This window comes from Octopus bimaculoides, chromosome 30 (assembly GCF_046866305.1).
Source record: "Octopus bimaculoides isolate indiv1 chromosome 30, ASM4686630v1, whole genome shotgun sequence".
Classification (NCBI taxonomy): domain Eukaryota; kingdom Metazoa; phylum Mollusca; class Cephalopoda; order Octopoda; family Octopodidae; genus Octopus; species Octopus bimaculoides.
This window is the reverse complement of record NC_142957.1, coordinates 6880151-6896654: the sequence shown is the minus strand read 5'-3', so window position 1 is coordinate 6896654 and position 16504 is coordinate 6880151. Positions and strand designations below refer to the sequence as shown.

Genomic DNA, 16504 nt, shown 5'->3' with positions numbered 1-16504 from the left:
TATACACACAGATACATATATATAAATGTAAACAACACACATTAACAAGCATATACATATACACAAACACATGGACAGACACACATAAACATATACATGGATAAATACACACACGTATACGCAATCACAGTCACCCAACAGGCTGTGTGGTAAGTAGCTTGCTTACCAACCACATGGTTCCGGGTTCATTCCCACTGCGTGGCACCTTGGGCAAGTGTCTTCTGCTATAGTCCAGGGCTGACCAAAGCCTTGTAAGTGGATTTGGTAGACGGAAACTGAGAGAAGCTCGTCGTATATATGTATATATATATATATGTATGTATGTGTGTGTATATGTTTGTGTCTGTGTCCCCCCAACATCGCTTGACAACCGATGCTGGTGTGTTTAAGTCCCCGTAACTTAGCGGTTCGGCTAAAAGAGACCGATAGAATAAGTACTAGGCTTACAAAGAATAAGTCCTGGGGTCGATTTGCTCGACTAAAGGCGGTGCTCCAGCATGGCCGCAGTCAAATGACTGAAACAAGTAAAAGAGTAAAAGAGTAACAAAAACATGTCCCTCGTATATGCGAGAAATAACAGCCAATTAATTATTAAATCACAACGTGTTATCTTAAAAACAGAAAGAGGATATGTAAATTGTTGGAAGGTGTGGCCCTGTTTTACCTGCACACAGGTAAAAAAAATTAAAAAAAAAAAAAAGCTGGGATGATCATGGTAGGAACGTGTTAGATCTCGCATGGAACTGACGTTTGGTGGATCAAGATTGACCTTGGGTTAAAGAACCAAGCAGCTTTTTTTCACTCACGGATGTAAACGCACACACACACACACACACACATACATACGCATACGTACATACATACATGCAAATACATACACATAGACATACATCACACACACACACACACGTGCATATGAACTCACTCTTACATATACATAGACGCATCCACACAACTCTATATGTAACACACACACACACAATAAAACCAGGATGTTTTCGTTGTCGCAGAAAAGTGATGTCATCTTATCACGTTCTGACCTCTTGACACCTCACCTCTTACCTCTGACAGCTTTCTCTTGGTTGACCTTTCATCACTGTCTCTCTGTCTCTCTATCTTTCTCTTTCTCTTTTTACTGATTTAGTTGCTGGGACGTTCGGAGCCTCTCATTTGCATGTAGGAGGGAAAGCGTAGGAGAAAGAGAGAGGGAGGGAGGAAAGGGAAAAGTAGAGAAAGTGTCAGAGAGCGAAAGACTGAAAGAGAGAGGTGACAGAGGGACAAAGTAAAAGCAAGAGAGAGTGAAAGAGAGAATAAGGAAGAGGAAAAGGAGAGTAGGAAAGGGGAAGAAGTGGAGAGAGAGAGAGAGAGACGGGTAAGAGCTATAGAAAGAGAGAGAGAGAGAGAGCGAATAAAAGGCGGGAAGCGACTCTCTCTGTGTTAGCAATCCCAGAGGCTGGATTACGGATGCGAGAGCCGCCACGTGAATCCAAAGACACGGTTTTCGGTTGCGACAATGGCCTATTTATTTAAACGTATGTTTATACATAACAGATGTGTCGTCGCTGTTGGCGAAACGAAGTGAAATCAGCATGTCCCGGGATAGTAAACCAGCTCGCCGATCTCCACACGTATGTTATTGTTGTTATTATTGTTGTCGTTTTCGTCTTCTTTTAACCCCAGGTCAAGCTTGAAGCAACAACATGCTGAACGATGATTAAAGATATTCCAGCCGTGATCATCCCGTTTATTGTTTTGGTTTTTTTGTTGTTGTTGTAAAGACTACCCAGGACGGTACTACACGTATTCATTTGCACACGCGGGTTAGGGATAGGGATAGGGATAGGGTTAGGGTTAGGGATAGGGTTAGGGTTAGGGTTAGGGTTAGGATCGACCACTCAAGACTAGCTAGCGCGGACGCGCGACTGCGCGTTCGGGTCCGCGCTGCTTTAGTAGTACCCCCTAACCCTAACCCGCATGTGCAAATGAATACGTGTTTAGGGTTAGGGTTAGGATCGACCACTCACGACTAGCTGGCGCGACTGCGCGTTCGGGACCGTGCTGCTTTAGTAGTACCCCCAGGACGACCAGTATATATAATATGGGGTGGTTGGAACTGCAATTTGAAGGAGATTTGACTACTATTTCTTGCTTTTCGAGCGACCACACAGTGGTTCCTTCGGACTTTCGTTCTGATCAAGCAGACTTGTGATCAAAGCCGTTCCAACGAAGACAACCACGTCTTTTATTCATGCTGATTGTATCTAGAACCACATTATCTCATGTGCCCTTCCTTTTTCTTTAGCCCCAGGTCAGTCTTGATCAAATGTGCTCCATCCAATATTGTGTCTACAGTGTGAAACGTGTCCTCCGTTGCAGTTTAACCCCGAGTCAATCCTGATCCAACAGACTTGTGATCAAAGGCGTTCCAGCTGTGACCATCCGGCATTTTATTCAAATATTGTGTATCTAGGATAATATATTATGTAACATGTTCTTTGTTGTTGTTGTTTAACCCCAGGTCAGTCCTGATCTAAGTGGAGGCGCAATGGCCCAGTGGTTAGGGCAGCGGACTTGCATGTTAATTTCACGAGCAGGCTGTTCCGTTGATCGGATCAACTGGAACCCTCGTCGTCGTAAGCGACGCAGTGCCAACAACAAAAGTCCTGATCCAGCTGACCTATGGTCGAAGATGTTCCAGCCGTGACCATCCTGTCCATGATTCAGGCATAGTGTATCTAGGACTACATTATCTAATGTATCGTTTCTCCTTTTTTTTAATCCCAGGCCAGTCCTGATCCGGCTAAACTATGATCATAGATGTTTCAGCTGTGATCATCCGTTTATTCAGACATAGTGTATCAAGGACTCCATCATCTAATGTGATCTTCCCTGTTTGTGTTATTGTTTAACCCCAGGTCAGTCTTGATCCAGCAGACCTACGATCAAAGACGTTCCAGTTGTGACCATCCTGTCTTTCATTCAGACATAGTGTATCTAGGACTACATTATCTAAAGTGTCCTTCCTTGTTGTTGTTGTTTAGCCCCAGGCCAGTCCTGATCCGGCTAAACTATGATCATAGATGTTTCAGCTGTGATCATCCGTTTATTCAGACATAGTGTATCAAGGACTCCATCATCTAATGTGATCTTCCCTGTTTGTGTTATTGTTTAACCCCAGGTCAGTCTTGATCCAGCAGACCTACGATCAAAGACGTTCCAGTTGTGACCATCCTGTCTTTCATTCAGACATAGTGTATCTAGGACTACATTATCTAATGTGTCCTTCCTTGTTGTTTAACCCGGGGTCAGTTCTGCTCTAACTACTCCATGATCAAAGTTATTCAAACCATAATCATTCTGTCTTTGTATTCAGGCATAGTGTATCTAAGACTACATTATCAAATGTGTTTTACCTTTTTTTCTATAAAACTATTTCAGATATAGGGTAAAAATTAATAATAATTTTACCAAGTAGTTTGGTATGTTAAAAAAACCACTATCGGTAAAACTTATACAAAAGTTTTATAATTATAAACATAATATCTTTTTTACTCTTTACTCTTTTACTTGTTTCAGTCATTTGACTGCGGCCATGCTGGAGCACCGCCTTTAGTCGAGCAAATTGACCCCAGGACTTATTCTTTGTAAGCCTAGTACTTATTCTATCGGTCTCTTTTGCCGAACCACTAAGTGACGGGGACATAAACACACCAGCATCGGTTGTCAAACAATGCTAGGGACACACAAACATATACACATACATACAAATATATAAATACATATATACGACGGGCTTCTTTCAGTTTCCATCTACCAAATCCACTCACAAGGTTTTGGTTGGCCCGAGGCTATAGTAGAAGACACTTGCCCAAGGTGCCACGCAGTGGGAATGAACCCGGAACCATGTGTTTGACAAGCGAACTTCTTACCACACAGCCATGCCTGTCATCATCACCACCATTGTTTTAACATCCACTTTCCGGAGTTTTTTTTTGTTTTTTTTTTCGAGGCAGATTTCCTACAGCTGGATGCTCTTCCTGTCACCAACCCTCACCTGTTTACACAGAATACTGGAAATGGATGACACAGCTTGAATGACATTGACACTCACTAATTCATGCATGCACACACACGTCAGGCTTCTTTCAGTTTCCATCTACCAAATCTGCTCTCAAGGCTTTGTTTGACCCAGGCTATAGTAGAAGATGTTTTCCCAAGGTGTAATGCAGTGGAATTGAACCTGGAACTATGCGACTGGAAAACAAAATACTTAATCATACATCTACACCTGAGCTCCATATCTTTCTCTAACTGTCCATCCATCTACCTATCGGCCTGCCCATCCATCCATTTGTCTACCTGTCCATCCACCCATCTGTCTGTTCATCTATCTATTTATCTATCTGTCTGTCCGTCCGTCCATCCATCGATCTATCCATCTATATATATGAATATATATGTGTGTGTGTGTGTATATATATATATATATATATATATATATATATATATAATAAATGCAAATGTCAGTGTGGCAGTACTTTGAGGGATAGACTTACGGTGCACAAACAACAAATCCGGGACCCTACCACTAGGAAAATTCCCGTTAGCCAGCACCTAGACAAATGTCCCGTAGACAAAAACCCTAAATACCAAATCTTCCCTCTCTATCAGTGCACGGGAAACACTTCAGCCCAATTCCGTTTAAATAAGGGAAACATACTGATTAAAGACTATAAACCACAGCTGAATATCTTTTAGAAAGAAGAAAAAGCAGTATAAAGAAGAGAAAAAAAAAAGACTTAATTTCAACAACAAAATTTTAGTAACAATCTTCCACCCAGGTTTCAAAACCGCAACTACAAATCACCACATAAACACAAGATGCCAATGTCACCCAATGAACTTCCACAAACACAAGTTGCTGACGTCACATAATTCCAGACCAGTCAAAAGGACCTTCAGCGAATACAAGGAAATGACCCTTTAAGAGAACCAACCAACCAACCAACCGGAACGGCCTAGAACCATATCCACAAGGAAACCAACCAAGCAGAACGACAAGCTTGACCACAGAAGAAAAACGTCATCAGTTTTTCAACGAATCAAAAATCAGATCAGCTCCTCCCAGAAAAAAAATTTATAAATACATCTGGTCCCTAAACATACCATTACAAGCAAAAGCGACTATTTAAAGAAGATCTGAGAAACTATAAACCAAATTCCCCTTTTTTTTTACTATTTTTATTCTCACACTTGTTTTATTTTTTTCAGTATTACTTGTCGACCACCACTGAAATTAATGAACCTTGTACATTCTAACAAATTGATATACAGTTTTAATTTCAAACTTACACCTTCTGTTTTGAACATGATAATTTATCAACATCGAAACATTTTAATTTGTCAACATTGAAACATTTTGATTTGTCAACATTGAAACTTTTAAAGATGTTTTTCTAATTTTAAACTTTTACTATTGATAAACAAAGACTATTGTTGAAACTAGTTTGGTATATATGTAAATAAATGTATTTTAAACATTTACGAGCTTTTGAAATTTATGTGCATTTTCAACAACACATTTTCCTATATATATATATATATATATATATATATATATATATATATATATATATATATATATATATATACATATGTATATATAGGAGTATTTACGAAAAAACAACAGACGAGGACAGGTGGTGTAAACAACAAAAGGATGTATTAGTTTAACGCTTGGGAATAGAGAAAGTCTTTAACATTTCGAGCCTATGTTCTTCAACAGAAAGGAATACAGAAAGAAGCAAGGAGAGAAAAAAATATAAATGTAGTGGTGAGCAATCTATCATGGCGAATGCCAGACAGAAGGATCACACAGGAGAGCTAAGAAGAAGGGGAGATAACAAAAAAGTAGTGATCCCAAGACGAGAAGGTGCGTGTGTGTGAGAGAATGCTTGTGATCTTAACGTATGCATGTGTGTATGTAGGTGTGAAAATGTGGGGATATATATATATATATGATAGTCTTCTTCCAGTTTCTGTCTACCGAATCCACTCATAAGGTTACCCAAGGTGTCATGCAATGGGACTGAACCAGGAACCATGTGGTTGGGAAGCAAACTTCTTCGAACCTCAAGGGCACTTGCTATCATCTATATTTCTCTCTCTGCCTTTATTCAACCATCTCATTTATATTCTGTTCCCCATCCCTTGTGAGTATGCCTGGCATTTTGTCACCATCTCTATCCTGCTGTCTCCCACTCTCTCTATCTCCTTCTCCTGCTCTTCCCTCAGGTTGGATAACCACGTATTTCCTTTGTAGCAACACACCTGTTCCTGTCTTCATTCTTGATCTCTCTTTCCCCGCCCTCCAGTCAGGTAACCTTGTTACCTTTCCTACAGCAAGACACCTGTTTCTGTCTGTGTCACTATAGCCTTTCATCATCTGACACAAGATCACCCCCTCCAAGTTACTTGGTGACCCTGTCAGTGCAGGTGTCACTTAAAAAGCCAAGTGGTTGGCATTTGGAAGGGCATCCGGCCGTAAAAACTTTGCCAAAACTGATCTCGCCTGTGCTTGTGCCAAAACAGTCACAGAAATCTGGTGCAGGTTTTGGCCTGGCCGGCACCTGTCAAACCATCCCACCAGCATAGAAGGCGAATGTTAAATGATGATGAAGATGGTGATTTTATTTCGAAACGCCTAGTTTTAGAATGGTGGCAGCTGATGAAGGAAATGTTCTCTATGTGGCCTGTGTGTTTTCTGTACTCCGTTTATCATTTTGTCCACGTTTTTTTGCTACGTCCTTCTACCCAGATATGCATCTATGTATACATGTAGATGTAGGTATGTACATACACGTACGTATATACGCATATATATATTTGTAGTATATATATCTATATATATATATATATACAGGCCGACCAAAGCCTTGTGAGTGGATTTGATAGACAGAAACTGAAAGAAGCCCGTCATATATATATATATATATATATATATATATATATACATGTGTGTGTGTGTGTGTGTGTGCGTTTGTCCCCCCCCCCCAACATCGCTTGACAACCGATGCTGGTGTGTTTACGTCCACCCGTAAGCTAGCGGTTCGGCAAACGAGACCGATAGAATAAGTACTAGGCTTCCAAAGAATAAGTCCCGGGTTCGATTTGTTCGACTAAAGGTGGTGCTCCAGCATGGCCGCAGTCGAAGGACTGAAGCAAGTAAAAGAATAAAAGAACATATATATATATAAATAAATAACTACTTCCTCTCACTCCTAGCTCACTTCCCCCCCCCCCCCCCGCTCTATGCATAACATCACGCACCCACTTTGCTCACATTTTCATCTCTCCCCTTCACTTACCTCCACCTCTCAATCTCTTCTTTTCTTTTCCTCCTTTCACAGTCTCCCACTACTCTCTCTCTCTCTCTCTCTTTCTCACTCCCTCTCGTTTCACATTCACCTCTCCTCCTCCACCTATCACTCCTCTTTATTCAGCTTTTTCTCTTTCATTTTTTTTTTTCTCCCTCCTTCCCTCCCTTTCCTTTCTTATACCCTTTGTGAAAGTCGACACCATCTTCTTACACAGCTTATCAACACCGCCACCATTGCTATGACCCTCCCCCCAAAAAAAACCACAAGAAATCTTCTCCATCGCCAATATCCACACAGCAACACCACCACCACCACCACCATCACGTCCACAATCACTATTCCTCTAACTACCACCCTCTTCTTTACCGCTACCCCTCTCTCGTTCTCCATCATCGCCAGACGACACACTCTGTTGCGCCTCCAACTCCACCTCCACCGTAATATCACGTCACGTCTTTCACTACCACAATCATTATAAGTATCATCACCACCACCACCACCGCCACAATCATTATAAGTATCTTCACCACCACCACCATCATCATCATTGTCACAATCACTACAACTACCACCACACACACACACACTCTCTCTTTCTCTCTCTCAGTTAGTATAACCGCCACCGCCGCCGCCGCATTTTCTTTTTTAACCTTCGCCATCATCATCACATTCCCTTCCTCCTCCTCCACCACCACTACCGACAACACCACCACCGCCACCATCATCACATTTCCTTCCTCCTCCTCCACCACTACCACCACCGCCACCACTATCACTACTACCACCTCCTCCCCTTCCACCACTATCACCGCCATCGTCGTCGCATTTTCTTTTTAACCTTCGCCACCGCCACCACCATCATCACATCCCCCCTTCCTCTTCCTCCACCGCTGCTGTTAATCGCCGCCGCCGCTATCAATACTACGACCCCCCCCCCCTCCCATGCCACCACTATCACCACCACCACCCTCCAACAAACCAGCCAACCAATGCTTACGTCACCATTCTACGAACTTGTGTAAAGTGTTTAAAGCCGAGAGCTCTGGGTAAGCACACCAAAACTCTCTCTCTCTCTCTCTCCTTCATAGAGTTGTTTGTGTTTTTCTTTTTCTTTTTTTTTTTCCTTTCTGAGTCTCCTCTTCTCTTTCTTTCTTTCTTTCTTTCTCTTTCGTTCTTTGTTTCTTCATTGTTTTTGTTTGTTCGTTTTCATTCCCCTCGTTTCCCCGTTATTTTTGCTGTTTTACTTGTATCTTAAAGGAATCGGATAAATATTCTTGCCCAAAATGCTTCTAGTTTTCAGTGTGGATGTTTGTTAGCAACAATTATCAAGTCTTGGTCATGTGTATATGTATACATACATACACATGTGTATATATATATATATATATATATATATATATATAGGAGTGATCATATATATATATATACTTAGTGTCTGTCACCCTCATGTGTGTATATATATATATATATATATATATATATATCAATGTGTATACTATATAAATATGCATCTCTCTCTCTCTCTCTCTCTGACATATATTTATGTAAGATGTATGTTGTTTCTTTATATTATGTATCTATGTATATATATGCCTGTTATGTATTTATACACTGTGTGTTTATGATATATATATATATATATATATATACATATTTATATACATACACACACACACACACACACATTATATATATTATATGTATAAACACACGCATCCGCTCATTGTAGGTCTTGTGTATGACGAGAAAACTCCGCGTAGTTCTTTTGTGTCGATGGTGACGTCACCGCACACCGTTCGACACAGGCTGGCGGTGACGTCACCCTGCCAGTCCGCTTTCCACCCCCACCCCCTCTCGCACTCTCTCTCTCTTTTCCCTCCCTTTCCCTCAACTCTCTATGTTTCTCTCTCATTCTTCCCCCCCCCTCTTCATCTTTTTGCCTCTATCTTTCTGTCTTCGTGTCGTCATCGCCTACACTTCTCTTCGCCTTCTTTTTTTTACACACACATTCTTAATATACACAAATAAGTCTCTCTCTCTCTCTCTCTCTCTCTATATATATATATATATATTTATATAGATAGATAGATACACACACACTGTGTCTCTCTGTCTATCTATCTATCTATCTATCTATATACACTCACCGTATCTTTATACACAACTTTATACATATACGTCTTTGTGTACAACACCCACCTGCTTTGTTGTAACACGTCTGTATACTTGTTTTTATATATACACACATCTTTAGACACACACTTTTATGTGTGTGTGTGTGTTTGCTTCCCAACCACATGGTTCCAGGTTCAATCCCACAGCGTGGCACCTTGGGCAAGTGTCTTCCATCATAGCCTTGGGCTGACCAAAGCCTTGTGAGTGGATTTGGTAGACGGAAACTGAAAGAAGCTCGTCGCGCACCGAAAGCATATATATATACATATATATATATATATATATATATATATATATGTATGTATGTGCATGTGTGTGTTTTGTCACCCACCACCACTTGGCAAGCGGTGTTGGCGTGTTTACGCCTCCATAACTTAGCGGTTCGGCAAAATAGACCTATATAGTAGGTACTAAGCTTTTAAAACAAAAAAAAAGTGCTGAGATCGATTCATTCGGCTAAAAGTTCTTCAAGGCGGTGCCCCAGTATGGCCGCAGTCAAATTACCGAAACAAAAAGTACACGCACATGCACACACACGTCGAAGCACGCCCGCCGCCGCCGCCGCTCTTGTTCCGTATTCGCCGCCATCATATTCATAAACGTTGTCATCACTGTCATCATCAAGATTATCATCGTCATCATCTACAACAGCTGACACTATTTTCACCAATGTTACCGGCTTAGCTAACACGAGCCACCATCATTGCAATCACCATATTGTTTATACCGCGCCTAACTAGTATTGCCACCACCACCACCACCACCACCAACAACAACACTACCGCCACCATCATCACCACAATCAGCCACTATCAGCATCACCACAATCTCCATCGCCACAGCAACCACCATCACCATCACACGACACCACCTACATAAAACTGCCACCACAACCACCACAATCATCACACAACACTACCTATATTAGGCGCATGAGTGGCTGTGTGGTTAGAAGCTTGCTTACCAACCACATGGTTCCGGGTTCAGTCCCACTGCATGGCATCTTGGGCAAGTGTCTTCTACTATAGCCTCGGGCCGACCAAAGCCTTGTAAGTGGATTTGGTAGACGGAAAATGAAAGAAGCCCGTCATATATATGTATATGTATATATATATGTGTGTGTCTGTGTTTGTCCCCCCAGCATCGCTTGACAACCGATGCTGGTGTGTTTACGTCCCCGTAACTTAGCGGTTCGGCAATAGAGAACGATAGAATAAGTACTAGGCTTACAAAGAATAAGTCCTGGGGTCGATTTGCTCGACTAAAGGCGGTGCTCCAGCATGGCTGCAGTCAAATGACTGAAACAAGTAAAAGAGTAATATAATATAATTGTGGTACTGGGAAGTACCAGCTTCGCTAGAAATAGGAGTCAAATGAACTATGAAACCACAGAGAGCTCACTTATCTAAAACAAAAATGGTGAAAAACAGGCAGTGAATAAAAATTATAGCACTTACCTCTGCAAAGCCCATAAAGGGAGGGCCTTCACACGAACAAGCAAGTATGCTGAAGTGAATATCTTGAAATTTAGCTTCTTTTGCAGTAGACTTACCTGAGGAAGGGCTAGTGGCCCTTAACACAAATTCTGAAATTGATACTAAGTTATCTGCCATTCCTTTGGCAGACTTCACAGGGATAAAAGCTATAATTTTTATTCGACACCTACTATAGTCTAAAGCAGGGATTTTCAAACTTTTTGACTTGCGGACCCCTTTATATTTCAGGCTTTACTTTAGGTACCCCCTTATAAACGCTTATGAAATTTATACATAAATATTTGCTTAAAATAACATATATTTTTACATTTATTTATTTAACAGTATTTAACAAAATAGGTTTATTGTCAATTAAAAGATTTCGATGAAAAAACATATAAAATCAAATTGCCCATCAAAAGTATTTGCTGTCCATGGACACCACTGTCTTGTGCTTGCGGACCATAGTTTGAAAACCCCTGTTATAGAGAATAGTAGGGGTCCCAGGAGCTGGTGATTAATTCCCCACGTAAGGAAAAACAAACTAATTATCTAATCTGTTCTTCTTTGTTATTTAGCCCCAGGTCAACCTCAACCAGGAGACCTATGTTCAAACATGTTCCTGTCTTACATTCAGACATCGTGTATCTAGGACTATATTATACCATAGCTTTGAGATTTCAATGATGCGATTGTTTATTTTTAGAATGACATTGTAGGGTAGGTGTGAGAGGCTGGATCTGGCCTTGTTTTCAATTAATCACGCATTATCTCATAGCTTTGAGATTTCAATGACGTGATTGTTTATTTTTAGAATGACATTGTAGGGTAGGTGTGAGATGCTGGATCTGGCCTTGTTTTCAATTAATCACGCATTATCTCATAGCTTTGAGATTTCAAAGATGTGATTGTTTATTTTTAGAATGACATTGTAGGGTAGGTGTGAGAGACCGGATCTGGCCTTGTTTTCAATTAATCACGCATTATCTCATAGCTTTGAGATTTCAATGATGCGATTGTTTATTTTTAGAATGACATTGTAGGGTAGGTGTGAGAGACCGGATCTGGCCTTGTTTTCAATTAATCACGCATTATCTCATAGCTTTGAGATTTCAATGATGCGATTGTTTATTTTTAGAATGACATTGTAGGGTAGGTGTGAGAGACCGGATCTGGCCTTGTTTTGAATTAATCATGCATTATCTCATAGCTTCAAGATTTCAATCGTGTAGATCCGGATATGGTGTAGATCAACATAAAACAGATAGAATATTTGGGCCTTATGTGGCTCATTTAAATTCCAAAGGATTAATCCCTTCCCTTCTTATAGATTGTAAGGTGTTGGTTACCTTTCTCCACTATTCTCAAATCTGGGCTGCTTCAGTTGGGCCCCCCGTTTTTCCAACTCCACCCCACTATCCTACTTCCAGCTAATTTTAGGGCATCCTCTTTTCTGCCTCCCTTTTATGGGTTCCAGGTCAGAGACAGACATGTAATGTGGTACATTGGTTCCCTTAAAGGTAGGGCCTACCCGTCCCAACTTGTACTGAAGCTTCTATTTTACCACTGACACCTGCCCACTCTCTTCATAAATGAAGAAAGAATGAGAACATATTATCTTGCCCTGTCATTGGCACTCCGTCGCTTACAACGTCGAGGGTTCCAGTCGATCCGATCAACGGAACAGCCTGCTGCTCGTGAAATTAATGTGCAAGTGGCTGAGCACTCCACAGACACGTGTACCCTTAACGTAGTTCTCGGGGATATTCAGCGTGACACAGAGTGTGACAAGGCTGACCCTTTGAATTACAGGCACAACAAAAACAGGAAGTAAGACTGAGAGAAAGTTGTGGTGGAAGAGTATAGCAGGGTTCGCCACCATCCCCTGCCGAGAGCCTAGTGGAGCTTTTTAGGTGTTTTCGCTCAATAAACACTCACAGCGCCCGGTCTGGGAATCGAAACCGCGATCCTAAGATCTGCGAGTCCGCTGCCCTAACCACTGGGCCATTGCGCCTCCACTCCATTTGTAGAAGGTAAATTAATATTAAATCACTTGTCGCCCTGTCAAGGCCAGATGCCACAACAGGTTCCTGAAAAGCTGTCCAACCCATACCAGCATGGAAAATGGATGTTAAAGGATGATGATGATGATGATGATGATGAGCTTCAGCTTTTCATATTTGTTCGTCTTATCTCTCTTTTTTACTTGTTTCAGTCATTTGACTGCGGCCATGCTGGAGCGCCGCCTTTAGTCGAGCAAATCGACCCCGGGACTTAATCTTTGGAAGCCTGGTACTGATTCTATCGGTCTCTTTTTTGCCGAACCGCTAAGTGACGGGGACATAAACACACCAGTTGTCAAGCGGTTGGGGGGGGGGGGACAAACACACACACACATACATATATATATATATACATATATACGACGGGCTTCTTTCAGTCTCCGTCTACCAAATCCACTCACAAGGCTTTGGTTAGCCCGAGGCTGTAGTAGAAGACACTTGCCCAAAGTGCCACGCAGTGGGACTGAACCCGGAACCATGTGGTTGGTAAGCAAGCTACTTACTACACAGCCAAAGTTTCATGCATAATGACATTGTTACTGAAACATGAAGCTAATTAATGTAGAATACCATTAAGTAATATTATGACTAATGAAATATTTTGCATGATATAAGACAAAATGAGTTCAAAATTGTTTGGTATGTGTCACGGTATGTGCTCACTCCCCCAATTTAAACCCATTTGTTATCGTATTTATTTTGTGATGCTCATGTGTTTCTTTCAATTAATTTTAAATGTAACAAAGAATTTAATAAAATAACTTAGTTATCATCAAGCTTGAGTTAGGAACGTAAATCTAAGTTACAGGGATGTAAACACACCACCATTGCTTGTCGAGCGATGTTGGGGGGGGGGGAACAAACACAGACACACACATACATATATACGATGGGCTTCTTTCAGTTTCCGACTACCAAATCCACTCACAAGGCTTTGGTCGGCCCGAGGCTATAGTAGAAGACACCTGCCCAAGGTGCCACGCAGTGGGAATGAACCCATATATATATATATATATATAATATATATTATATATATACATAGGTGAAAAGTGGTTAAGAATCTATGCAAATCAAAGGTTACAGGGAAAAAATAGCACACAATTCTTTTTAAAAATGCCATTTTAAATTAAAACCTTTTTCCTCCTTTAATAATTGGACAGGATAAGTCTCTTTATGTTGCTACTTGAAGTGACATAAAACATCACTAGTTTCGATGTGTATGGCAATCTTGTCAACCATTAAAAATGCAAAGTTGAAAAATGGGAAATAAGAGAAAATTAGGGAGGAAGACAAAACTGGAAATTTCAACAGTTTGCTCTCATATTCTATTTATACTTAAGAAAATGTCCACAATTTTTCCAATTGTTTTTTTTTTTTTTTTATATATTTCCTACTTTTTTTTGTATATTTACTCCTTGACATTGAAGTATTAATATTTGGTACCATGGACCTACAATCGAAACCAGTACTATTTCATAAGAGCCACTTAATGTAACATATATAAACACTCTTATCTTGTCCGATTAACGGAAACAAAAACGAATCCAATAAAAGGAGTTCTGAAACATGATTTCATGCTGTTTCCACTTTTACTTTTTACTATATATGAGTGTGCGTGTGTACATATATGTGTGTGTATGTATATTATATATGTGTGTATATATATATAATATAGTGTGTGTTATATATATTATATATATATATATGTGTGTGTGTGTATCATCATCATCATCATCATCGTTTAACGTCCGCTTTCCATGCTAGCATGGGTTGGACGATTTGACTGAGGACTGGTGAACCGGATGGCAACACCAGGCTCCAGTCTGATTTGGCAGAGTTTCTACAGCTGGATGCCCTTCCCTAACGCCAACCACTCAGAGAGTGTAGTGGGTGCTTTTACGTGTCACCCGCACCGAAAAACGGCCACGCTCGAAATGGTGTCTTTTGTGTGCCACCCGCATAAGCCAGTCCAGGGGCACTGGCAACGATCTCACCTCGAAAATCCTACGGGTGCCAGTCAGGCGGTACTGGCAACGGCCACGCTCAAAATGGTGCATACTCATGTGCCACCCGCACAAGAACCAGTCTAGGGGCACTGGCAACGATCTTACTTGGCTTGCCGGGTCTTCTCACGCACAGCACATTTCCAAAGGTCTCGGGACAGAAAATTATATATTAGATGTTTAAGATCCTTAAATGGGCGTAGGAGTGGCTGCGTGGTAAGTAGCACATTTCCAAAGGTCTCGGTCAGTAGTCATCGCCTCGGTGAGGCCCAATGTTCGAAGGTCTTGCCTCACCACCTCAGCCCAGGTCTTCCTGGGCCTACCTCTTCCACGGGTTCCCTCAACTGTTAGGGTGTGGCACTTTTTCCACGCAGCTATCCTCATCCATTCTCACCACATGTCCCATACCAGCGCAAATCGTCTCTGTTGCACACCACAACTGATGCTTCTTATGTTCAGCTTTTCTCTCAAGATACTTACACTCTGACGGGTATTCACATTGACATTACAACATCCAACGGAGCATACTGGCTTCATTCCTTGCAAGCTTACGTATGTCCTCAGCAGTTACAGCCCATGTTTCACTGCCATGTAGCATGGCTGTTCGTACCGCATGCGTCATACAGTCTGCCTTTTACTCTGAGTGAGAGTCCCTTTGTCGCCAGCAGGGGTAAGAGCTCTCTAAACTTTGCCCAGGCTAATTCTTATTCTAGCAGCTACACTTTCAGCGCACACCACCCCCACTACTAACCTTGGTCCTGCCCAGATAGCGGAAGCTATCGACTACCTCTAGTTTTTCACCCTGGAATGAGATAGAAGTTGTTTCCTGTTTGTTTACAGTCTTTATATATATCAAATTTAAAATTTAAAAGAGATCGATCCTTAAGGAGTCTACTTTAGACCTTTGGGGAGAAATCTCTTGCTATATTGGTAGCGATTACATGCTTTTCTCATCAACACATTGTGGAGATATCATCATTTGAACATATATATATATATATATTATATATATATGTACATATATATATATATATATATATATATGTACATATATATAATATATATATATATATATGTACATATATATATATATATATATATATATATATGTACATATATATATATATTATATATATATATATATGTACATATATATATATATATATATATATATATGTACATATATATATATATATATATATATATTATATATATATAAATATATATATATATATATATAAACTATATATATATATATATAAATATGTACATATATATATATAATATATATATATATATATTTATGTACATATAATATATATATATATATATATATATATATATATATATATATATATATATATATATATATATAAATATATATATATATGTACATATATATATATATA

At 40.3% G+C, this 16504-nt stretch overlaps 1 protein-coding gene across 2 annotated transcripts in view; it reads left to right on the top strand.

The window, feature by feature from the left end:
* The first annotated feature begins 1177 nt into the window (after positions 1-1177).
* Positions 1178-16504, top strand: part of LOC128251284 (uncharacterized) — a 26508-nt gene continuing 11181 nt past the window's right edge. The window contains exon 1 of one of the 2 annotated variants that reach the window (XM_052978138.2): positions 1178-1628. The gene's annotated coding sequence lies outside the window, so the exon portion shown is untranslated. Of the gene's footprint in view, positions 1629-8215; positions 8426-16504 lie in introns of those variants that run through there. The other variant, XM_089346291.1, reaches the window with a different exon arrangement.